The following is a 27,212-nucleotide window of genomic DNA, read 5'->3' on the forward strand; positions in this document are numbered from 1 at the left end:
CAGTTCTGTTGATCAGGCTGGCTATTTGTTTACTGGTTTGCCGAACGTATGCAACTGTTCGACACTAAATCCTGTGTTACAGAGTGTCTGGTGCGCTACACTTGTCACAAGCGTCTGTCCGCATCAGGTATATGCCTGCCAGCGGTCAGTATCGTTCTGTTAATAACCTTGTACAATATGCTGCGGACTTCTGGATGAGAAAAATCTCACCAAGGTGCTTGCGTATTATGTTCCACCGATACTGAGAAAATGGTATTCTTAAGTAGGTTTCCTCTGACAGTGTCATATAGTTTCGAATTGAAGAAAAAAGTATGGCACAACCTGTCTAAAAGGAGGGATCGGTTGATAAGACACATTCTGAGCCGTCAGAGAGATGTGGTTGTTGGTTGTGGTTAGTGTTTAACGTCCCGTCGACAACGAGGTCATTAGAGACGGAGCGCAAGCTCGGGTTAGGGAAGGATAGGGAAGGAAATCGGCCGTGCCCTTTCAAAGGTACCATCCCGGCATTTGCCTGAAACGATTTAGGGAAATCACGGAAAACCTAAATCAGGTTGGCCGGAGAGGGGATTGAACCGTCGTCCTCCCGAATGCGAGTCCAGTGTGCTAATCACTGCGCCACGAGAGATGTGGGGCTTAGAAACTGTAGAGGTATACCATACCTCGAAAACAGCAGGCAGGTTCAAATACGTATAGGTTTCAGTAGTTATTCAGAGACGAAGAGCCTTGTACAGGGTGGAGTCGTGTGGAGAGCTGCATCAATCCATTCTTCGGACTGAAAACCACAACAACAGCACAAGAACAATAACTTATGTCAGATCTGCGCGTATACCAAAACGCGGAGCGCCTCAGCTTGCGTGTCAGGGAGATGAGAGAGACCCGGATTGACTCGACACCACTTAGAATTGAGGCCTCTGACTCCGGAAACAGGATTAACGACTCTTATTGGTCTGGCACACCGACCAATCTCTGTGTGCATTTTAGGGGTCTTATCGCCCGCTTGTGCAAATTCTGGACTGATTTCTGATCTCCTCAGAAAATACTACAGACCAGAGGTCACCTAAATTTAACTGCGTACCAGATAACTGACAACATGCCGAGCGCGAGCCGCATCATCTTTCTGTACAAGATCTAGGCCAAAAATTTGAAACTGAACATAGTAGACTTAAGGCGCATAGCAGTCAGAAGGTCTCCGCACCTGTGAAGATTACCTGGTATTCTAAACATAAAATTTAAATTTAAATTGTATCACGAAGTGTCGTATTCCATACGTTTTATCAGGCATACGCAAGAACCACCGACAGGTCGCATGAACTGACTTCGCGGGCCGGATCCGGGTCGCAGGTCTTAGTTTGGCGACCCTTGTTACAGACAAACAGTTAAAATACAACAAACAGAGAAAAGTTTACACGATTCACAATTGGCCCACACGAATTCCGCCCCTAGGTTAACTGTTCAATGAGGTTGCTGGAAGGACTCCCGGCGGCAAAGTTAAAAAAAAAGAAAAAAAAAGAATTTTCCAAATTATGGAAAGTGGTGGACCGCTCGATGGGGTAAAAACTAGGAAAGAGAGGGAGGGTAATAACGTAAGTGAAAGGTAGGTTTGTTTATATACTACTTTTTAATGGTCGTGTTCCGTATGTTTCATTCAGAGGGTAAGTCGGAATAGTCTGCTACGAAACTGTTTTTGACAGTTTAATGCCAATGGAAAATCGTAGATACTTGAAGTCGAGTTGGAAGGCGCTGCTCCTCTGTTCTCACCAGTCAAGAAATAAAGTTGATTATGCTTCTCTGTAAGACGTTCCAATTACAACCTACAGGTGCAAGCATCTAGAATATGCACAGTGTGGTACTGGACGATAGACGATTAAAGGTGTATGGAATACCACACGCCACAGATAACTGTGCGGCAGAAGAAAGAGTACGGCACATTCTACTCAAGGAATAACTATTTGGAAACTTCGGATAACATGGCTAGCACAAGTTCAAATGTGTGTGAAATCTTATAGGACTTAACTGCGAAGGTCATAAGTCGCTAAGCTTACACACTACTTAACCTAAATTATCCTAACGACAAACACACACACTCCCATGCCCGAGGGAGAATCGAACCTCCGCCGGGAGCAGCCGCACAGTCCATGACTGCAGCGCCTGAGACCGCTCAGGTAATCCCGCACGGCCTAGCACAAGTGTCAAGAAATGGAGAACGTTAAAAAGAAAGTAAGAGTTACAAGTAAACAGTAATGGGATCATGTTCGAATATATTGTAGAGAGCAAGAGAAAGCTGCATAAAAATTTGATAGGAGAAACAATATAAAACAAGCAGAATATGAAGAAAACCACAAATTTACAGGAGTAGACATACGATTTCATCAGTTAGTATCGAAGATGACACAATTACAAAAGAGACCAAAGTGTACAAGTATTTGAATAACTCTTGAAATATTTGTACAATTCAAAAGATGAATGAAAACACCGATAATTAATAATAAAATCAATGAAGTTCGTGGAAAAATGCCAGATGTATAAATCTAGTTGACCTAGGAAGAAAGACACTAGAAAATGGCCATATTTCAGTAGAAATGGTTGACGGAAAAATAATACAAAAGGAACATATTCATAGAATGTGTTCTGAAAACGGCAGTCTCCCCAAAATCGGAAAAACGCTACTTCCCAAGAAATGAGACAGAGAAGAAGTGAGAAAGCGTAGCCGGCCTGTGTGGTCGAGTGGTTCTAGGCGCTTCAGTCTGGAACCGCGCGACCGCAACGGTCGCAGGTTCGAATCCTGCCTCGGGCATGGATGTGTGTGATGTCCTTAGGTTAGCTAGGTTTATGAAGTTCTAGGTTCTAGGGGACTGAAAGTCCCATAGCGCTCAGAGCCATTTGAACCATTTTTTGAAAAGGCGTAGAACTGTTAGATCCGTCACCGTAATGTATGGGATAGCGACTAAAATTCTCTCCAACCATACTGAAGAAATACTGGATTTCAATCCAGCGAAAGAACAATAATTTAATAAAGTTACTGAGTTGTTAACTAGAGAAACTGAATCAGAACAAAATAATCAACGGAAAACCAAAAGCAGAAACAAAACTACTGCACACCATCTACCAAACGTTTTCCAGTCGTTGGCTACCTCGAAAGTAAGGCAACGGAAATAAAAATCCTACCAACAGGGTAAAACCTTAATTTCCTTTTTCGAAGATGGAAACAACAACCGAACTGTTTCATCAGTCAAAGTAACATATTCGTATAAAATATATAACAGGGAAAGGAACGTGCCTGTATTTTCACACGAATCAGATGTTATGAAATTATGGGAAAGTAACACGCTGCAACTCTGTCGGGATTCCATGACAGAAGAACGTTCTCATGTCGTCTTGAGAAACAGGAAGCAGGCAGCATAATGTCTGATAAGAGCTGTGCGCAGTATCGTAGTGCATGTGGAACAGCAACGAAAAGAGTCAAGGACAGTTATCGACAGAGCCTCACAAGAATCGTCAGTACAATTTGTGATAACCCCGTTGTGAAGGTTCAGGGCAGCTAAGTGACTCCATCAAACCTGTAATAATGTTTGGTGTTCGTCAGAAAACCTTCCAAAATTTGTGTCCGGTAAAATTGCGAACTTATTTATGTCACATTTGCAAGCTATCGATTTCAGAGCCAAATGATTGCATCGTAGATGGATGAAGGAATATAAAACGCGATCTACGCTATCTATACGATTTTCTGATAGACAGCATGACAAAACAGTTCTTTGTGTGTCGATAAGCTCGAATACATCCTAAATAATCGACATAAGTGGAAAGTGCTGAATCGACTGCTCAGAATTTTCAGCACTTTGTGTCTAGTGACACTTGTGGTCTCCTTAGTCTAGAACAGGATTTACAAATGTAGTTTTCAAGTTTCCCGTAAAAGGCATGGTTCTGGTTTTGAGTCTCGGTCCGACACACGGCTTTGAACTGCCAGGCAAGTCAGGGGCAACTATTACTTGTAAGAATTTTGTACCTAAAATTTAATTTAACTTTTAATGGAAGATGTTTCACCTTCTTTCAGGTATATTTAATGGCTGAAAGAGAAATTATTATTAAATACGTGCTTAACAAAAATTATTTTATGCATAACGAAGGGGGAGGGGAGAGAAAGGAAAGAAACTAATTCCTTCAGCTGCTCTGGGACTGAGTGCGGAACCAGCAGCGACTAGTGACAAAGTGTGCTGAACCGGGATTCGAACTCGGGATCTCTTGTTTACTGGAATTGCGTTATCTGCTGCATCACCCAGACGCAGTGTTTAGTGGAAATGCGTGGACTGTCTCATCACGATCTCCTGCCAAATCAAATTCCCACCAAACACCAACTATCCGCAGTCCTCGTCCATGTATCCCATGCTAGCTAATTTTAGGTTGCCAAGGAAGTCGAACTTTTATGTGTTTCGGCACTGAAGATGGTGGATTTTCATTGCCCATTGAGGCGAATCAATTATATGAATGTGTGGTGTCTGTTCTTTTGGGCAGGCCATAATGCACATAATGCAGCTGATGCCATTAGTTCCTTCCTTTTCCTTTCCTTTCTCCGCCCTCCCTCTTCAATTTACATAATATGTATGACAGCTGTTGATCCTGTTTGGTGTATGTTCTTTCAGTCATGTTCAAAGTAAAAGACACAACGCTTTAATATAAATATATTTTGTTTTGAATCGTTTGTATTTCCATATGCAATGTTTGAAAGCATCTACTTTACATTCACGCTGTGTTACATGACAGTTTCTTTCCAAAATTGTCCTATAACCTGTCTAATATTCCAATATGCAAATCCAACTAGTAAAATTAATCAAATCACTAGCGCTGCATTGACGCTGCAAGCAATGCCAATAATTGCAGTTCCAACTGATTTTTTTTTTCCTTTGGGTAATGTGAAGGAATCTTGAATGTGATACAGCCTTGGGCTTTTAGCTGGCTAGCAAAAGGTAAGAGTCACTAGGGAACAACATGGGTTGTGAAAACGTTTTCTGCTGAAAGACAAAGTCTCAGACTGGTAAAAGCAGAGAAGAGTGGTTAGCCAACTGAACGCAATAGGAGCGACTAGCGAGTATGACCAGCCCATAATAAAGCTTCATTGTGCGGGAAGCGAAAAAGATCCCTTTTAGTAAATATAAGATCTGAAGGGCAGAGAAAACATGATACTGCTAGCATGGGACCCAGCCATTGTGCCTAAAGGAGACCAGCTGGAATGTTTGTCCAAATTTAAGTAAGACGATCTCTGACTAGCTCATAGCGATTATTTTGGTAGCAGGGGAAGATTTCCTGCATGTGTGTGTGTGTGAATGTGCGTGCATGTGTCTGTATGTGTGTGTGTGGGGAGGGGGGGGCGAGGGTGGGCGGGTGTGTGGGTGTGTGGGTGTGTATGGGTTTGTGTGTGTGCATGCATTCTCACTGGCCTTAACTAGAAATATGTTATACAGTAGGTGATGTTTTCTGCCCTCTACCCCACTCCAAGTGAGAAGTATACTTTATTAGTTAATCATAGCAGAATATGGAAGTACAGGGAATTTGTTGGCATGTTTATTTAATTATCATTGGTCGGAACTCACAAGGTCTGTTGCAATTGTCCACCAAGATTCCGAGGCTGGCAGAACCAGCTAATTTCTGGAGGTTATCAAGTTAGCAGGTTTTAAATTGACCCCACATTTAATGTGTCTTTTAGTGCTATTTCTGATAGCTATTAATTGGCATATTACTTTCTGACAGCATAGACTTTAGGGTTTTGCTACTTTCCCTGTTAATCAGTAACGAGAGCTTGTAAATAGGAGTGGCGCCTATGTAATTTTTTTTAAACTGATGACTGTGGTGCGTTGTTCCACGTTGCCACTTATATAACCACACTAAATTTGAAACTTGCTTGCCACTCTGGTAAAAGAAAAGTTTCATTGCGCTTTTCGGTTTATATAATACGCTTATATCGCAGCTTCCACTCAGTTTTACCACAGTTCTGTACCGACCTGATCAATACGTACCTTTACTACGCATAATGCACTTTTAACTAATTTCGTGTATTTTTTATGTATTTTTTGTTTTTTCTTCATTATAAATGTAAACCACTAATTCAAATTGTGAACGGCCAGGCTAGTGGCCCCGCGTTCTTCTCTACGTCAATAGATGGCAGCACTTTTGCCACTCTGGTCTACCTATTTGCTTCCTCGTTCGCATCCGCTATTCCCTCTTCTGCGCTCATAGATAGCACACCGCGCCTAATACACGCTCACCACTGCGCTCGGGGGCTGCAGCACAGTGTAAGTGTCCTGCTATTATTTGTATACAGTATTTCCCTGCCCAGGCAGTCGTCCATAGTACTGCCTGGTGTCACTTTCGCATTGGCATAGGTTCCACAGCACCTAGCCCGACCGGCGGTTTCAAAACTTTTTAAAAGTTTTTTTACCTTTCTTTATGAAATTTTATGTTATTCATATGTGTTGCGGCGTGTAAAAACTATCTCCCACCTCTTGCTGTTTTCCGTGCGACACCTGAGGATGGGCTTATGAGAGCGCGAAACCGGTCGTGATAATAAAAGAAATTTATAGATAAAGCGGTATTTTCAACCTCTACTATAATGCTCAGTTGCGTATGTTCGTCCAACAGGATTGTTTGCAGCTAAGTCCTGTAGACGAGAATGAGAACACACATCTCTTCACAGCATTGTAGAGCGCACTTGCTCAAGGGACATGGTAGAAGATGCTTTACCAGAGGACTTGATACCAAAATCGCCATCTTAGAGCTGCAGAGAGAGATGTCCCCAACTTACAGCCGAGCTCAGATTCCAGGGTTGAACAGAATTCTTAGCTGTTACTGCAGCCATCTTCTGGTCTTGTACATCATTAAGGTGCATTCACTGAGACGAGGGAGGTGCGCAGTTATTTATCTTGAATCAAAGTTTCGCATCTGTGATATAATTTTCACAGCCACCTAACTGCACCAACTATGCACTAAGGCATTAGGCGCTTAGGAGCACTGGAATTTATTAAACTTTTTTTAAAAAATTTTCGCAGTCATTGGTCGTATTCCCAAACACGGTTTTATGTTGTTTGTATCATGATCCACCAGCGTACATATTTCCAATGCCTTATTCCCTTGCTAATTGATCGTATTTGAATGTGGATAAAACATTTTTATGTCCATTAGCAACAAATGAGATTGTTATGTGACCCTTCCTTTTCATAATCGATGGATCCTGTTAGCCATATGTCCGTGCGAGGCTCGGTACCCATATTTTTAATGCTTAATTGGACTACCCTGGTAATTTAATACAAAAGTTCAAATGTGTGTGAATTCCTAAGGGAGCAAACTGCTAAGATCATCGGTCCCTAGACTCACACACTACTTAAACTAACGTATGCTAAGAACAACACACACACCCATGCCCGACAGAGGACTCGAACCTCCGGCGGGAGGGGGTAATTTAATTAGATGAACTATTATCCATTATGTGACCTCGTTTTCTTTTAATTCGCATGATACTATGGGAAGTTCCCTATCATTGTAGGTCGCTGGGGGTAGATTCTGTAGCATCTCAGGGGTACGCTGAATTGCTCAACTGACATCTCACAGCTGGTTACGTGTAAATACTTTTACGTCTCATTTAGTTGACGTAATATCAAGGTGAAGCGAAGTGAACAGTAGTGCTGCGAAATGTTTTTCAGTAAAATATTTTATTCAGACAGGTTGATATCCAGAAGTGCTTGCAGCAGAGCCAATGCACGTACGAAAGCAACAGGAGACATTGAGGTATGTTTGGTTATATAGCTGCATAATAAGAGAAAAAGTTATGGTTAATATACAAGGTACCATAAATTAACGCCAAAAATATGTGTATCACGGAAACCTCCATAAAAATTAGAATACACTTCCGAATTGCCCTGTTTTCTGTCGGGGTTTACCATCTAAGCCAGAACACCTCCGTTGTAAGCTTCCATGTTATCTGTTAACTGCAGTTCTGCATTCTGTATCAGTGACTACCTCGTGAAGGTGTTTGTGGGAGTGATCTAATGGTGTTAAGAAAGTGCAGAGACGTCTTCCCACGGTTATTAGAGCACATCTCTTTGACGTAAGAATTTCCTCGAAGCCATATACGCCACGAAAAATCAACAGCCCACGAAATATTGCCAGCTGCGTGTGAAATAACACTCTGTCAAAACCCTGACAATCATAGCGCAACATAACAGCGTGGTTCAAATGGCTCTGAGCACTATGGGACTTAACATCTATGGTCATCAGTCCCCTAGAACTTAGAACTACTTAAACCTAACTAACCTAAGGACAGCATACAACACCCAGCCATCACGAGGCAGAGAAAATCCCTGACCCCGCCGGGAATCGAACCCGGGAACCCGGGCGTGGGAAGCGAGAACGCTACCGCACGACCACGAGATGCGGGCCATAACAGCGTGATCTACTTTCATTTATTTGAAATGTCGTTAATATTAGCGCCCACTAGTAATGTTGATTGCCAGATACACAACTCCTGTGATTGTTCGCTGTCCAGGAAACTATTTTTTGTTTGAGGTGATTTTTAGCTTTACAAATAACAAACAAAAACTTTGTGTGGATTGTTTGTTTGGCTTCCAGACATAAAAACAGAATAAATGGGATACACTAAACTATCTCGACGCATCAATGATTCAGCGCAATCTTGAAAAATTAAATAGCCGTAGCTATCAAAACGACTGCTTGCTACACACGTCCAAATTGTGCCAAGAATCGCCACAACTGCCCACTTTCAGTTCAGACTGGCTTTTTTTATTCTAGCGGGTTGTGACGTCATTCTTATGGCGTCAAAAAGCCGTATGCCAGAATTGCGGTATTTAGTATGAATCAAATAAAGTTTGATATAATTTTAGGCTATGCCGATAGCCAGTCATATGAACAATTCTCAAATTGCTGGAAGTGTTCCCATGGAAATAGTCTTCATAATTTACAGACTGATCCGTGTTGAAATAAGGTGGGAGGGATGATAATATAAATATTTTAAGTAAAATTAGTCATCAGAATCGAGATATTTTGACCTTGGACTTAGACTGAAATATCTCAGATGCTTCAAAAGCGTTTTCTGGAAAAAATGTCAAAGTTAAGATAGACAGTGCTCTCATATCTAGTTTGGAGCAATGGTTCGTGAAGTTATCTCCCACAAAGCTGATTAATAGATTGTCAATAGAATGTGGTTCTAACTTTGAACGGATGTTGGTAAGGCTGTGGGTAATTTGTAAAAGAGAAATAAAATACCAAAACTTGAGCCACACGAAGAAACCTGACATAGTAAACGTAAGTAAAACGATCGACATGGAACGGGACGAATAATTTCAAGCAATTTTGTGTAGTGGCCTAAGGTGTCTATTATGTTACATCATAATCAGATTTTACTACGTAAAATTTTACGTTATATTTTAGGGAAAAAATTTTAGCTGAAGCTGTCTGTTAGATGTAGGTCGATTGGTCACCGTCAATCTCAGATTTATGAAAGAGCTGTGACTTCAGTAGAATTATATCCGGACCTCACCATGCAATGTACTGGGGTGTGACTCTTATGAACAACTTGACAAATGTATGTCTATTACTACCGCATAGCGTCTGAAAACGGGCGTTGTTTAATGTAAGACAAAGACAGTACGACATAACGCGAAATTTATAAAAGACCTTTGCGCCATGAGTATTCCCAGGTGAATGGGACGTAGAGTGTTTGTCTATTGCTGGTTCGGCTGCCAACTCACTGGCTTGTGCCGCGCGTAAACTGGGAGGTTTCGTAGGTGACAATGGCTACTTGTTTCAGAACAATTCGGCGCAGTAGTGAGTTTGTTATTTGAGGATTCATTTTATGGCTCGCCATAAAATGAATTCTTGAGGGTCGCTACGCCATTTGAAGTGGGCACTAATACAGGTGCGTTTGGCTTCAGGAGTGTTGGTGAGAAAACTTATTTTTTTCCAAATAACGCCAGTTGCCCTTTTTTTTAAATACGAATTTAGTGTTAATGAACAGATTTACATTGATCATTCGTTCCATTTCCCAACATGTCTAATTAAGCAACACTAAGGAGCGCTGTCCAGAGATGCTCGTGTGTTGTATCCGCCGAACTGCAGTATTCACAGAAGTACACTGACAGACTCGGCAAATTTTAAGTGACAGTTATTACTGGCAGAATATTCACCGTTATCATCGACAGCTGGTTCCGTAGTTCATGTAGTGGTGTAACACCAATGACATTGGATTGATGACTGTAAATCGGTCTCGTCCTCCGAGTCTGTGCATGATTTGAACACTTGTTTTGTGGCTCCCTTATATTTTTTTTTTTTTTTTTTAATTACAGCTTTCAATGACGACGAATACGTCTAACGCAACTCACAAGTCGAGTGGAAGGCTGCACTAGTACACACGAGTTCTGATAACAGAGCTTCACTCAGTGTCATTTCCAACCGATGCCGTGACTACGATATTGTAGTGTCTGTGTTGATAACAAGTACGATGAAATGTTCCTTTGGATATGCATGCATGTCCGAAGGAAACTGCATTGTACTTCATCACAACATGGGTAATGCAATATCGTATTTACCCGCTCATACCCGGCAGCGATTTTCAATTAAAATGTCCTCCCATTGTGCGGGAGCTACTTAATGTGTAAGACTGCAGGCTGTACACACATAGTTGACAACACATGGAAGTCTGGGTCTAGCTACGCGGCGTGCTCGGATAGCTTAGTAATAAGGCTACCGCTCGCGATTAGAGGGAAAGTCCGGCAGAAATTTTCATTGTCGCCATTTCATTATATAGCTGATGGTTGTCCGTATTCGCAACTGCGAATATGTTTCCTGTATATTTACCGTGACTAGCGTTAACAGAACGGTTGACGTCGGGACAGAACATTAAATTCAGAAATTTCAGCTTCAGTGTCCGTTACAACAATCGTTTATGTCTCCTGTTGTCACCCTTGACAAGTGTGCGTTGTCGGGCACAGTATGAAATACAGCAGCCAGTAATTTTACTAGACGTACCCCTGCCAGCAGGTCCTTGCCAACTACAACGCCAACTACAGATGGAATAGCTATTACTGTGACATTAGTATGTTTTACCATTACTGATGCATATCCGGTCTCCCATGCATTTACATGATAATAGCACCGCACAATTGCACCGTTCGAAATAAATTTTGAATTACTTATTTTTCATTTTTCTTTTGCTTTTTGATCCCCTGATATTTTCTATGAAAGTTTTATGATCAGTAAGAAAGGTGAAACTACTGACTGGCTGCAGAGCAACAGAAGAAACAGGTTGGGCTAAGATTATGTAATGCACTGACAGGTTTACCCCTTTTGGTTTTGAAATCAAGGAACTAATTTCAGAACAGCGGCAACACTGCAGACAAAAGCGCTAGATAATAACTGTTACAGCAGGGAACCATAACGGTGCGCTGACAAGTTTACCTCCTTTATTTTTTTGTATCAAGAAACTAGCTGGAAGAAACTAATATCAGCATTACATATAGAAGCGGTTTGTAATAATGTGTACAGAGCACCACACGTGTGACAGCAGATAATGCTGAACGTTGAAGTGTTCAAGGAATCTTAAGTTATCTTATTAAGGTGCTGTGATAAATATGTAAAGAGACTGCTCCCTGAGCTCCAACAAGCCAGTAACCCTTCTTCCATATCGAGGTCTTTCACGGGCAGAACATGAGCTCAACTGTAGGACGATGGGAACAGAAATTCTACGAGATATTACGAAGAAAAAGATCCCAGTATTCATCTAGAGTGACTTTAGAACTAAAACTGGGAAGGTAATAATGCTTCGTAAGACATTCAGATGTGTAATATACCGTATATCGAAATAATCAGCAACCAGTTGCATAAAATAAATTTTATTTCCTTAACCGGCTTCAGGCACTTAGTGCCGTTCTTCAGAAGATTATAACTATCACATATTTATCAAACCAAGTAGCAAAATTGTGATGAGCAATTTACTCACACTGTATGCTATTAAGCGTGTCAAATAGCATGTAATTTATGTAAAAAATTTGAATTATTTCATTCCTTCTGTTACACGAACGATAATAACTTGATCTTTGCTTCTTTCACACATCCTAGAACCACAAATCACAATGTCATTTGAATACTGAGTTACAGCCGCAGACAGCTGTCATTATCTGAATTATAAAGGAAAATGTGGAAGTTTTTTCACCGACGCAGAAGACGAAAATTTCATGGCACTTCAAGATAATTATTAACAATACTTAATATATTTCGTTTCTCTCGGTCTGAGATGTTTCTTCGGGTAAAACTAACAACTATGTGGTTCATTTACTTCATTTACTGCTAACTGATAACATGGCGCAGAAGTAATGCATAGAAACGTCAAAGTAATGCTCGAAAATTGAATTTTACCTCCACGTTGGACTAAAATGAGAGATAATAGTACTGTGATCAAAGATGACGTATTATTAATCAAAATATTCCTAATCTACAGATCGACCTTCATGAAATGACTGTTAATAACGAAACGGAATTTCGTCGAGGCAACCAGAGAGCAGACGATGATATGAAACTCGTGCTGTATTCAAGACCTTTGGTTTAACCAGTGTAGCATCTCATTCCATTGCACTGAGCTCAAACAGTGGAAGCCTTTCTGATAACGAAGAAGATATCATAATTATGTGACGAAATACAACGATACATTCAATGTTTACATGAAGGCGACTAAAACAATGGTCACTTTGGGTCTGTAAGGTAATGACAAAGTTAAAAATTTATTTCCTAAATCGACTTGTCAGCGTTTTTATTGTCTTCTAGGTTTTCCCGTTGACATACGGCGAATATCTCTTGATAATGGCCTATAAAGGTCAAACTAGCCTGTCGTTATGTACGAGTACATATAAATTTTAATTTTTGGTAGATGATTACAACCTTTAAGAAGTTGATAGTGGCTATAGAATAGGAAAGAAAGGATTTAAGATAAATTTCTGCGACTGACTGTTGCCCAGACTCCTGACGCCAATTACTGTTTGTCGGTGGTGTTTACCAGAGCAGATCATTCAGAGTTTAGCCCGTCTTGAACTTGACAATACATTGATGAGACCCTCAATTTTTATTCTGAAGGAGAAGCTATTCACAACTATTTGTCACAGATTTTCTAAAATTAATCACATTTCACGCCATTTTTTGGACTGTTCCTGTAACATCTCTCATCCACGTGTAGACACAAAAACTTCCCCGCTTCCAATAACTGTACTGCCTAATGGATGCTAAGCCCAAAATAAACTACTATAATACGTCGATCTCCTGAGCTAAAGCAAAAAATGTTTTGCACGTCAATATTGTTGATTTTGGGGTCGCTTTGACCTTCGACTGGGGATCTTGATAACTGAATAAATCGTAGAATTCGCAGAATTGGTCACATTACATTAAACTTGAACAGATAAATTGTTTCAGTTGTACAGACAAATTATCAGACGCAAAATTAATTAAACAGAAGTTATTACAAACTGCTGGATGAGAAAGCCATAACTTCTGAAGGTAACAAAGGAACGATTTCGTTGTTGTTCACAATGTGGTTTACATTTCCAAAATGGGTCATTTGTGTTAAGGACAATGATATTAAAAAAATTATCACGGATCCTACGCGATGGTACAGTTAGTTGCAGCGTGAAGTAGCCAACTGCGATATCTCGTTCGGCTCCCGAAGCTAACTGCCAGTAAGACCTGAATGTTGAAAACGTTTCGAGGAGAGCAGTTTGTAGATAGTGAAATCGAGTAGCCTACTTGTCTATAGAAGGATGCCTTTTATATGAGCCACGGAAAGTGTTTCGAATTGTGTTTCCAAAGGCGGTAGTCACTAACCCTTTGTCAGCAACATAGCTATTCAGCAAATACAGAACACCTGCAAGGAATAGAAAGTGCGTGTCCACTTGCGGAAACGGCAATCAGACTGAGGCATTAGCGGTTTTCTGGATGAGTGTTGCATGCAGCTAGCATATGTTCTCCCTAGGCATATCATCGAGACAGCATTTGGGCGAAGGATATAAAGAAACCAGTCAGTGACACGACTTTACTTTTAGTATACAACTCCACACATTCAATAAAGTCACCATACGCTCCAATAAAATTTTTCACAAAACAAAAGTTTTTTATTTTTATCTACCTTAAAACAGATAGTAAAATATAATTTGATTATATTCAAAAGTGTCAAATATTTTGGAATTTTGAATAACATGCATAACGATTTTTACTATTATCGTCTCTAAAATGTTGTATGGTCGTTTATAAATTTACAATGTCAGTTATCAAAAGCATTAATTGCGCACAATGCCTTTGCTCGCGAGGTAAGACTTTAAACAATCTCTTTGACTCTTTGGCGCGTTTACTCAGGACGTTAACCTAATTATCTCTATAGATTTAATATAAGAAAATTCGACAGATGAGTTTGTGGAGAAACTGCGACACCCGAACATGTGGCAGGATGCCTCGATGTGAGACTCACAAAAATGTGAGAGGTTGCAGTTTGTATGATATTGTACGTGATAGAGAAGCACGTGCTATTGTGAATAGATTATCAAACTCGTATCCCAGGAGACAACGACAAAAATATGTTAGTCTTCAGAGTGGAAGCGAACACGAAACCCAGTGCGTCTAACACCACTACATCATCATAGACTCATCACCAGAGGAAATAATACAAAAGGTATGATGACCGGCATCAGTACATGGCGCGTAGATTAACACATTCGCAAGATGAACCGAGAACCTCCAACTCCTGAGTGCGTGCTGAGTATTAGCAGTTCTGGCTTGGTACGCTGTCCTGCAGAGGAAGGCATGTCAGCACGTCGCTTCTAAGAGGTCTTCCTGCAGTGCCGGACAATGCAAAGGACTTCAGTCGCCTGTGGTGGATAACATCCCACATGCCGAACATGTGAAGACCAATGTGGAAATTTGCCAGAATGACACAGGCACGTTTTCTGAATCCGAGTGCCGGGAGTACCGCAGAGCTCCAGATACTGGTGGGTTGCCTTTCGTTGTGTGCAGGTAAACAGATAACAGAATAACAGCTACTTACACCTAGCATTATTTCGCTGATTTCTTCGTCTTTTTTTACTATTAATGGTAACCCCTCCAACTCCTCTAGATTAGTTTGTTCCCATTATTTTTCTTTTCTTTAAATGTTTAAGTATTTCAACATGATGTTTAGTTTCGGAGCTGTACAGGTAGCTATTTATAGAAGAAAGGAACAAGTTTAATAATTCGCTGTGTAGCTTGATAACAATAACAATGACATGAAACGTTACCTGCTAGACCGTCCATGGGTCAAACCACATGTTAAGAAAGAGCCTAATGTGTGTTAAAAAGCTTGAGATGCGATGCAACTGTTCAAGTGTTATAATTGGGAATTACGTGGTTTTGTTGTGGGATAAAGGATGCAGGATGACTCCACCGAAGACACCGTACTCAGTTTTTTTCACCAGTTATTGTCGAAGAAGATTTGTTGATAGTGTCCCAGTAATCAATCTTCTACTGAGCGGGATGTCAAGGCGGTTAAGCTGCTACACTCTAATTGAGGAGGAGCAAGTTTCGAAACCTTGTCTGGTCGTCTTCATTTAGATTTTCTGTGGTCTGCCTGAAACAGTTCAGGTGTGTGCCAGGACGGGTACTTCAACAAAATGATTTGTAATTTCCTTATATTTTTGTTTTTTCCTACCGAGTAGTTTAGTTCTTTAGGCCGTTTCTTGCAACTTCAAATCCAAGATTCTCGATCCTTGCATGAATCTTTCAAATCTGTTCGTTGTATATCCTCCTCCACTTGATTTTTCCACTCTGCACGGGGTCTTCTTCTTTTCCTCTTCTGTGGGGGTTATCAATTTAGTACTTTTCTTAGCCATTCCCTGATCTCGTCACAAGTCCATACCGTTTATAACGCCGTTTTTCACCTTTTCGATGATGCACGTGAGAATTTTCATTTGATTCATGTTTTCTCTATTTGGGATTTTCTTTCGCCTTATGACTCTACCTCTTCTCAAGAAATCTTCAAGTCTTCTTTTGTCCTGTTTTGTCATTTCGCAGGATCCTGCTCCATATAAACAAATGCTTTGGTGATTCCTATAACTCTTTTTTGTAAAAACGACATTCCGTTTGAAGAGGTGGTGACTGACTAATTATAAGGGACTATTTTTTAATTTTGATGAAATAACTTTTTGCTGATACAGTCACAGCCGGTTTCGGTCTACAATAGTCATCTTATCTGACAGCGCATGATCAGTTGTTAATCAAATGGCACCCATAGTAGTCGAAGAGGGCCTTTGCAGGCCGAAACCGGTTCTACTTGTATCATCAAAACTATTGGGTCAAAAATAAAAAAGTATTACCCTTTCTTTATTTTCTTAATTTTATCTAACCAAAGGATGGATTCAGCTTATTGATTGCTTGTTTAGCTTGCGTTTTCCTTTGCCTTATTGTTTACTGGAACTGTGATCTGAGATTATAACTCTCAGATTTATTCTCTTGACACGCTTCAATAATTTTTTCCATCTATAATAATGTGACGTTGTTTACTTCCTACAGAGAGATGTTGTCTTTAGAAAATAATTTTCTTAATCATCTACTCTATATCATGATCTGCAGCCAATATTGTTAGTCATTGTCGAATAGTAACTCGATAGATAATCTCCATCTATGTCTAGGCCCATTCCTGTACACTTTTTCGTTTAAAAAATGTTTACCCAGTGTAGGTGATATATAGCACCCTTGTCTAAGGTCTCTGATTGGTCATGTTACTCGTGAGATCTCTTTATTTATTGCAATTCTTGTCTATAATCACTTGCAAAGTTTTTAACTCCAGAAACATGTACCTTATTTGTTGACCTCTCTTCTACATGTCGATATAGATTCTTAACTGGTACCGTGTCATGCGCTTTTTGTAAATGTGTGGAAATCATATTTAATCCTTTAGCCCCGGCTCTTCCTTTTTTCGAGTGTCAGGTTTTTAGTAAATGTATTATCTACGCAGGATCGGCCTGCGATAAAGCCACTAAGTTCTTCTATAATAATTTCGTAATGCAGTCTCCTCACTGATGCCTGTGTAGTTTTTGCAATCTTTTTTTGATCATTTCCTATGAAACAGTATCAAGTATTCTTTTTTCTATTTCTTTGGTAGGGGTCCAGGAGTGTTTTCTGGTTCTATCAAACAGTTTTTAATGGTAAATCGAGATATTTTTAGAATGTCTTATACAGCATTTTTATCAGCCCAATCGAAATTCCTCTCGAATCTGGAGATTTTCCTTTGTTCATTCTTTTACTGGTTTTTGTAATTGTTTCAGCGACTATCTACTTCTGTAATTCTTTCAGCGGCTATCTACTTCTTGATCGTACATTATTTTTATCTGTAGGGACTCTTCTCTGTCTTCTAATTTCTAGCTTAGATTCTATAACGACGTGATTTCGACATGCCAAGTTCTACCGTATTTCAGAGGCCACATTAAACTGTAGGTCTCCACTTTCATGGCTTTGGGAAGTCTCTTCTGTGGAGGGAAGAATGAAGAGTAATGTTCAGCGTCCTTTAACGACGTTAACCGAACGAAGTGGCACGGTTGTAAGGCACTGGACTCCTATTCGTGTGGACGACGGTTCAAATCCCCCTGGTCATCCAGATTTAGGTTTTCTGTGATTTTCTTAAAAGGCTTAAGGCAATTGAATGGGCGCAGCTGATTTCTTTCTACCTTCATCCCCAAATCGAGTTTGTCTTCCGTCTCTAACAGCCTCAGTTAGTTCATTTTCCCTGGAACATTTGCATGATAAATCGTAATGATGTGGAACGAGTCATGTAACATTCATATCACAAATTACTTTGTAAACATTCATTTACAATATTTATTTATTTACTTATTTAAAAAGAAAATATACACGGTTGAGTGAGTAATTCTACATATTACAATAATAGAAATTGTTTTGCGAAATTTCTCAAGGAGAAACATATTCAGTTTAGTTTCAAATTTTACTTTGCTGCCAGTCAGAGATCTTATGTTATAGTGGACGTGATCAAAAATTTTAGTTGAAGCATTGTGCACCCATTTTTGTGCTAAAAGCAACCTCAGTGTTCCCCAATGAATGATATTCTAATTGTTTGTGTCATTGTTCCTTCTGAACTCCAGTGAATTATTTACAAGATTCATGAAGAAGTAAATATACTGTGAAGAAGTAGTCAAACTGCCCAACTCTTCAAGCAGACGTCTACGAGGTGATCGACGGTGAGAACTACATATTATTTTAAAGCACTTTTTTGAGCAATGAAGACTTCCTTTCTTAAAGATGAGTTACCGATGAACATTATTCCATATGACATTATTGAATGAAAATGTGCAACCTATGTCAATTTATGATTTGTCTTTCTGCAAGATTTACAATGATTCTAAGTGCCGCTATGGTCGCAGGTTCGAATCCTGCCTCCGGCATGGATGTGTGTGATGTCCTTAGGTTAGTTAGGTTTAAGTAGTTCTAAGTTCTAGGGGACTGATGACTTCAGCAGTTATGTCCCATAGCGCTCAGAGCCATTTCTAAGTGTAAATGTCGCTGAACTAAGCTGTTTTAGGAGCTCCAAAATATTTTTTTCTAGTTTGAATTCCCAGGATTTTGAAGTTTCCATCCAATTTATTTCAAGTCACGTATAATCGGTGTAGAAGTGCAGAACTGAATTTGTTGCGTCTTTTTAAAATTGAGGATGAGACCACTCACAGAAAAATGTTCAATGATATTTTTAAGAACATTGTTTACCATGTATTTTGTTGCTGTATATTTGCTTGAATTGACTACAATATTAGTGTCGTTCGCAAAAAGATCAAATTCTGCTTGTTGTATATTAGACAGAACATCGTTCACATATAAGAGAAACAGTAGCGGACCTAAAACTGAGCCTTGGGGAAGCCCATACGTGATTTCTCCGTAGTCAGAATAATGTTCCCGGACTGCATTGGTCGAATTACCACGTACAACTCTCCGTGTTATTTAGATTAGATTTGACATTATCCATTGGTTGGTTATACCATCAATCCCATATAACCTCATTTTAAACAGGAGAACATTGTAATTCATACAGACCACGAGGTCAAGGCAGGGCACAACTTAATATTGGGAAAGGACGGGGAATGCCCTTCTCGAAGGAGTCACGACAGTAACGTGCCTTAAGTGATTTAAGGAAACACCAAAAAACCTAAGTCTGGATAGCTGGACGGGGATTTAAATCGCGGTTGTTCAGAATACGAAACCACAGCCTTACGGCTGCGGCATCTCTCTAGGTCGGAGGAGGGCAAGTGCGTACCGCCTCCAGTTGCATCTCACCTAGCAAAGTACTGTGGTGTTCAGACCAACCATCGCGTCGCAGACGGAGGACAGATTTATCCTTTTAAATCAACTGATATCTTCGAGCGTTCGCAAAATATGTCCAAGAGCGGATATTATTCTGAATTTGCCATTTTTGTACACAACATATTCGAAAAGTTGTGCCACAATTGCTAAATCTGACGCTGTATAAAGTGGTTCTATCTCCAATGATTCACCGTTATACACATAGGACACTTTAGGCAGATTAATATGATATCTAAACGGTAAGCACATATCAGTAGGGTATGCAGTTTTTTGTACTATTAATACGAATAATGAATGTGTACGCCAAATTTTGACTGAACGATCTGAAATTATACCCTCATATGATTAAATCGTCCGTCTCTGTTGCTGAGTGGTCAGCATAGATATCTGCCTTGAGGAGGACCCGGGTTCGATTCCTGGTAATGTCAAGGATTTTTCATTGGAGATGGACGGGAACGATGTGCACTCTGCCTCATGACTCGACCGAGTGGTAGCGGCTCCACAGCCTGGAAAATCCGTAAAACGGCCGGGAGGGCGGTGTGCTCAGCACATGCCCTTCAAAGCGCATCCGCATGACGTCGCATAGCAGAGAATGACATGGGTCTTTGACCTTCACGGCCTTGTGGAGGAGCCCTTTATATAATTAAATCCCGGGTATCCAAATAGTTAAGTAAAGGTGCTAAAAATATTAACAAATCAATTTTATTCATATTGCAATAATATTAGGCTACTATTGAAAATTAATATTAAAAATTCAGACTCAATGAGAAACTCCCGATGGATATTAACAAAAATAACTAACAAAAAATGCTACAATAATATGCCTGGAATTGGAGAATCAGTGATTAAACTTTACTAAAATACGATTCGACTTCGATTAAATTTACACTGACGGGAAAAAATCGCAACACCAAAAACTATTTAAGATAGAGTATTGAAATTTCGGGAGTAAATTTGTCTAGGTAACACATTTAAGTTATTAACATTGCTAGATCACAGGATAACTTAAGCGCGAGAGAAGCCATTGCAAATGTGCAATGCTGGTACATTAATAAACGATGTAACTGAAAGAATGTTGAATGCGAGCATGAAAACGGGCATCATTGTACAGAGCTCTGATGTCAGTTTTTGGGGTCGAGCTCCATGCCTGTTACATACGATCGATTAATGCGCTGGTTGTGGATGACGCCGGAGTTGTCGTCCGATGATATCCCATAACTGCTCGATCGGAGACAGAACTGATGATCGGCAGGCCAAAGCAACACGTTGACACTCTGTAGAGCGTGCTGGGTTGCAACAGCGATGTGTGGACGACCGTTATCCTGTTGCAAAACAACTCCTGGAAAGCTGTTCATGAATGGCAGCACAACAGGTCGAATCATCAGCATGTATAATTTTGCAGTCAGGGTACATGGGATAAACACGAGAGCACTACTGTTGTGCTAAATCCCACCCAAGGTCATAACTCTAAGTGTAGGTCCAGAGTGTCTAACATGCAGACAGGTTGGTTGCTGGCCCCCAACTGACCCCCGTGTAAACACACGGCCATCACTCTCAACCGAGGGATGAGAAAACACAACAGACCTCCATCCTGCCTTTCAATGAATTCTCGCTCGACGCTAATGAAAAAATGGCTCTGAGCACTATGCGACTCAACTTCTGAGGTCATCAGTCGCCTAGAACTTAGAACTAATTAAACCTAACTAACCTAAGGACATCACACACATCCATGCCCGAGGCAGGATTCGAACCTGCGACCGTAGCGGTCACGCGGTTCCAGACTTAAGCGCCTTTAACCGCACGGCCACACCGGCCGGCGACGCTAATGAAGACGCAAATGACGGTGGTTTGGGATCAGTGATTTGCGCGCTACAGTGCTTCTGGCTCGGAGTTGTCCTTGAAGTAACCGATTTGTAACAGTTCGCTGTGTCATTGTGGTGCCATCTGCAGCACAAATTGCTGCTGCAGAAGGCGTACGATGCGTCAGATCCAACGCCGAACAGGGTCGTCTTCCCTCTCGGTAGTGTTACGTGGTCGTTCGGAGCCATGTCTTCTTGCGATCGTACGTTCTCGAGAACACTGTCGCCAGCAACCATGTACAGTGGCTACATTCCGGTCAAGTCTTTCTGCAGTATCGCAGAAGGAGCATCCAACTTGAGATAACTCTATTTCAAGACCTCGATCAAACTGAGATCTTGGTAAGGTACTCTTAACATCAACTCACCAAGTGATATCTCAAAAGTAATTAATGCTCACGTCTATTACATCGCGTATTTAAAGCAAACATGATTTGCATCCCGATAGTGACGCTGCCAGCGGCACTCTTATGCGATAGTCGCAAAATCTGAATACATATCATCTTTCCGATCTAGAAACACATCTACCAGCTTTCGTTTGCATTGCAAACCTCCTATTTGGTGTTGCGATTTTTTCTCCGTCAGTGTATAACACTTTACTTCCTTTCAAAACTTCACATACGCTCAATTACTGTAATTGTTGTATTACTTTCATGCTCTCTATTTTTTAATGTTGATTGGCGTAGCTAAACTTGAACCAAGTGTGATTTGAAACCTGAGTTTGTTGTTAATCTTGTTTGTAAACGGATCCACAGCTTCTATACATTTTTCAAAAGCAAACATTGTCAGTTATAGACTGTAAAACGTTTCCGTTTACTTGCTATTAGCCAATTTCGACAGTATCGTCATTATGAAGCCACATGCAGAATACCTCTATCCACCATGCCGCAACAAAGGTGACATATAAAAAAAATGGTTCAAATGGCTCTGAGCACTATGGGACCTAACATCTGTGGTCATCAGTCCCCTAGAACTTAGAACTACTTAAACCTAACTAACCTAAGGACATCACACACATCTATGCCCGAGGCAGGATTCGAACCTGCGACCGTAGCAGCCCCGCGGTTCCGAACTGCAGCGCTAGAACCGCACGACCACCGCGGCCGGCGGTGACATATAAATTAATCCATCTATACACTTGTGGAAACACACTTAACCTTCTACAAGGTAGTGTTTATGTGCCGCTCCAAGCTGATAGTATTTTATTTTAAGAAATACATTTATTGGGTTGGTTGGGTGAAGTGTAAACCACGGCCAGTATATGACTAGACGAAAGAAATCTCCCAAATGCACCTTCAAATTTGGGGGCAGAATGGAACTAGCAATCTGGGACTAACCAAGCCAGTCCTTATCTCCTCAGTTCATTTTTCTTTTCAGGCACGCCATGTTGTTTTGCCATATTGTCAGGTATATAATTGCATGTGGCACTCTATTTCACCCCACAGGGAATGGGAATGTTCCAATTTCCGCTGAGGGCATCTTGAAATTCCTCACCTTTCCCCCTCTTTTCTAGCGCATCTTGGCGTATTTAGCTACACAGACTAAGCATCGATGTACACACCTACAGCACAGAGGTGTTCTCGAGACTACAACGACAGATCTGCAGTGTAAAACAGTCATCACGGGTCTTACTTTTATATATGCAGACAGTAAACTACTGTTGTGATACCGTTGCGCCGCAAAGGAACTGGGTGCCGGAATCAAAAATGGTTCAAATGGCTCTGAGCACTATGAGACTTAACTTCTGAGGTCATCAGTCCCCTAGAACTTAGAACGACTTAAACCGAACTAGCCTAAGGACATCACACACATCCATGCCCGAGGTAGGATTCGAACCTGCGACCGTGGCAGCAGCGCGGTTCCGGACTGAAGTGCCTAGAACCGCCCAGCCACAGCGGCCGGCGCGCCGTAATCAACCAGTTCCTTTATTCAGCTCTTATAAGGGTTGTACGAGTAAGTGTCAGAGAAGACTGAGGAAACTATCTCATAACGGTTCTGTAAACGTTCTAATCCATCTCGGCTGCGGAACAGTGCCGAAACCGCCGTCGCATGAGGGAACTGACGTAACTACCTCTAAAGAGTGTGTCAAAAAATAGAACAAGATATATGGTGACACGAAGCCATCACCTACCAAATTACTAAATGCTGATTTTTCAACTAGCTCCGCAGATGAAGAGGCTGAAAGAATGTATAATGAGGTAAAAGAAATTATTCAAGTAGTTAAAGAAGACGAAAATTTCACTTTATAATCATTTAAGAAGGTTGTATACGTGAAGAAATCTAGACAATGGGAGTGTTCAGATTGATAATACTGGGTGTCCCACGACGAACGGTCAGTATTCAGGGAAATGACAGGAATTATCATAAGAAGCAAAACAGCCAGCTAAACATGGGGGCTTCAAGATGCATACTTTAAGACCTACGAACACTTGTTCATTTTCGCTACAATGAAATACATTTATTCTACTGAAGAAGTGCTCATAGCTTTTAAGGATGCGCTTTAGAGCCCATGTTTACTGGACCTTTTTCCTTGGTTTGGTCCATACTACTACTTCTCAAAATATGGAAGTCAAAGAGCTTACAGTAGGTTTGTTTCACAGTATCGAAGATGAAAAAGTGCTCATAGTTCTTAAGGTATGAAATTTAAAGCCTCTGTTTACTACACCTTTTAGCTTCGAATGATGATTCCTGTCATATCCCTGAATACTGACGATTCCTCCTGGGACATCACGTATAATAGTAAGATAGAGATTTTGAAAACAGATTTTAAACTGTAAGACATTTCCTAGGAGAGATGTATACTCTGATTATGAACTGCAGGCTAAAACTGAAGAAAAGTTAAGGAGATGGCACCTGCATAAATTGAAAGAACTAGAGGCATTTGGGAAGAGCAACGATTGACTGAAACAGGGGAAAGGAAGCGAGTGGAAGACGAATGGCTAGCTTTGAAAGGTGAAATATTGAAGGCAGCAGAGGATCAGACAGGCAAAAATACAGGGGCAAGTACACATTTTTGCATAACAAAAAGTGCAAACTGGATGAACAGGAATGGCTAGGAAACAAATGCAAGGCCGTAGAAGCCTATATAACTAGGGAAATAATAGACGCTGCCTATAGGATATTAAAGAGACCTTTGGTCAAAAGAGGCAGCTGTAGGAATATCAAGAGTCAGATGGCAAACCAGTACTAAGAAGAGGAGAAAAAGCTGAAAGGTGGAAAGAACATGAAGACCTATAAAAGCGAAATCATCTTGAAGGTAATATTTTACAAACAGAAGTGGAAGTAAATGAAGAAGAGAGGGGAGATTTGATGATGATAAAAGTATTTCGCAGACCACTGAAAGACAATGGCCCTGGCATAGACGACATTCTCTTAAAAATTACTGTGCTCTTTGGAGAGCCAGCCGTAACAAAACTATTCCACCTTGTGTCTAAGATATATGAAAGAAACGAAATAACATCAGACTTAAACGAGTGTAGATTTCCAAAGAAGACTAGTGCTGAAAGGTGTGAATGCTATCGAATCATGAATTTAATATCGTGGCTGCAAAACACTGGCACGAGTTATCTGTAGAAGAATGGGAAAGCTTGTAAAAGCCGATCTCTGGGTTGCAGGAAAGAGTAGGAACGCGCGAGACCATACGGTCCCTATGATTTAGCTTGGAAAATGGGTCAAAAATAAAGGCTAACGTAAGTTCATAGCGTTTGTAGGGAAAGCTTTGGACAGTGCTGAGTGGAACACAATCTTTGAAATACTAAAGGAAGCATGTATGAAATAAAGGGAGGGGAATCTTATTTGCAACTCGTACTGAAGCCAGACCGCAGTTGTGAGAGTCGAAGGACGTGAAAGGCTAACCCTGTTTGGGAAGGGAGTGAGATTGGGTTGTAGACTATCGTCGTTGTTATTCAGTCCGTACAGTGAACAAGCGGTAAAGGAAATCAAGGTCAAGGTCCTGCAGAAAGTGTCATCACTTCTGTCTCTATGCTGTTGGGGCTGCTAAGTGCTATACCACCTACTGCACTCCCCTGACTTAAGCCCTCGTGAGTTCAACTCGATTTCTAAACTGAAGGGAACACTACACGACATTCGCTTCAGAACTGCTACAAATTCGTCGGGCAATAGAACGTGCCGCTCGAACTGTCAACACAACTGGCACTGCTAAGAGTATCCTACTGCCTCCACATCGATGACAACGGATTATACACAATGCTGGTGATTACTCTGAAGGTCAGTAAAACTTTGAAACACGCACCTATTTTGTACGAGCTGTAAATAAACAGTTGCCACTATTATAGTTCCAAACCTCGTGTATAGGATATATATATATATATATATATATATATATATATATATATATATATATATATATATCGCTTGATAACTTGTGTAAGGATGTAGATTCATTCAGAGGCGAAGGGCGTCCACACAATAGACTTAAAAACTTAGTTTTAGATGATGAAGTGGACGTGAGACTATGGTTGGTCTTATACTCTTAGAAATTCGGAATACCGACAGTCCTACGTTTTGTAAAATATTTTAATTACGCGACCAGTTCCGAACACTACATTAATGTTGTCTTTAGGTACCTATGCAGTCTGATCGGTGATAGTCAACTATCGTCGCATTACGACAGATATCATGTGTATTTAGTGATCTCGTAGATTTCTATTTACACTGATAATAGTTAGGTGGCCGTAGTGCACACATTATGCAAATATAAATCCTTGAGGCCAGACATGGTACCTGTCCTACTTCACCGATGGTTGGATATCACCATTCAGCTTGCATAGGGGCGTGAAGATGACACTAATGCGGTATGACACTAGTCGTTTTATTACTATATTTTATAAAAAGTACAGCTACTGGTATTCGTTTTTCTACAAATGAGAACTTAGTAACTGCATCAAACAAGTTTCCGTTTTACAGAGTCACAATGCTTTCCGTCGTGCTCGGGAATGTCAGATTCGCAGTTTCGTAGAGTTACATACAATGACTGTCCGCCCCCGGTAACTGAATGGTCAGCGTGACGGATTGTCAATCCTCTGGGCCCGGGTTCGATTCTGGGCTGATTGGGGAATTTTCTCCTCCCAGGGACTGGGTGTTGTGCTGTCCTCATCACCACCATCATCATCTTATCATCCTCATCGACTGCAGGTCGCCGAAATGGCGTCAAATTGAAAGACCGGCACCCGGCGAACGGTTTGCTACGCGTGGGACCAAGCCATACTGTTAAATAAAAACGTACAATGACTGCTAGAAATTAGTGATCATTCTATAATGAATACAAATCTTGTGCCAAGATTCCAGGATAGCGCAAATGATCTCTCTTGCTTCCTCTGCGGACTCCTACGCTGACGTTCTGTCTGCTTATCCAGCTGAAAAGGAGTAGCATTTGCTTTACCACACTCACCTGGACGTCTGCTGTGTTGACTGACTGGAGTCGTCGCAGGTACAGGTTTCACCGACGTAACAGACTCGACGAGGCACTCTTAGGAACTGACACGATTCACTAAAAGGCGGCGAAAGTCTCTCTACAATCAACACACGTGAAGGGAGTCTCAAGATGTAGCACGTTTAAGTCAAGCTGAGAAGGAGAGAAGTGGCCTAAGAGAGCAAGCAGCAGAGTTACGCGTACAGCGTACAGTGTCGCCGGTTGCTAGGATGCGGTGACCGCGAGCGGCCGCCACTGCTCGACTGAAGGCTGCCCGGGAGATCTCGGCGTACGGCGGCTGGCGCGGAGTGGACCTTCACCCGGGGCCGCCCCACCAGCGCAGCGGCCAGACCTGCCTCCAGCAGACGCGCCGCGCCGGCCGCTGCCGCTGCCGCCTTCCTTCCTGCTGCGTCCCGACACTTGCGTCAGCGCTGACCCCAGAGTACGCCGTTCCTCGAACACGGGCAGGCTGTTGGGATTCGGTTAGGGAGGAGGAGGAGGAGAACGGCGTGGTACATTTTATCTTTACAGTGGTCACGATTCGCGAGAAA

The 27,212-nt window shown here is 41.2% G+C and overlaps 1 protein-coding gene across 1 annotated transcript in view; it reads right to left on the reverse strand.

Annotated features, from left to right (window-relative positions):
* LOC124787670 (carboxypeptidase N subunit 2-like) overlaps positions 1 to 26,924 on the reverse strand; it is a 112,398-nt gene extending 85,474 nt beyond the window's left edge. Inside the window, exon 1 of the mRNA XM_047254487.1 lies at positions 26,641 to 26,924. The gene's annotated coding sequence lies outside the window, so the exon portion shown is untranslated. The remainder of the gene's footprint in view (positions 1 to 26,640) is intronic.
* Between the last annotated feature and the right edge of the window lie 288 nt (positions 26,925 to 27,212).

The sequence above is a fragment of the Schistocerca piceifrons genome, chromosome 3 (genome assembly GCF_021461385.2).
Source record: "Schistocerca piceifrons isolate TAMUIC-IGC-003096 chromosome 3, iqSchPice1.1, whole genome shotgun sequence".
Lineage (NCBI taxonomy): Eukaryota > Metazoa > Arthropoda > Insecta > Orthoptera > Acrididae > Schistocerca > Schistocerca piceifrons.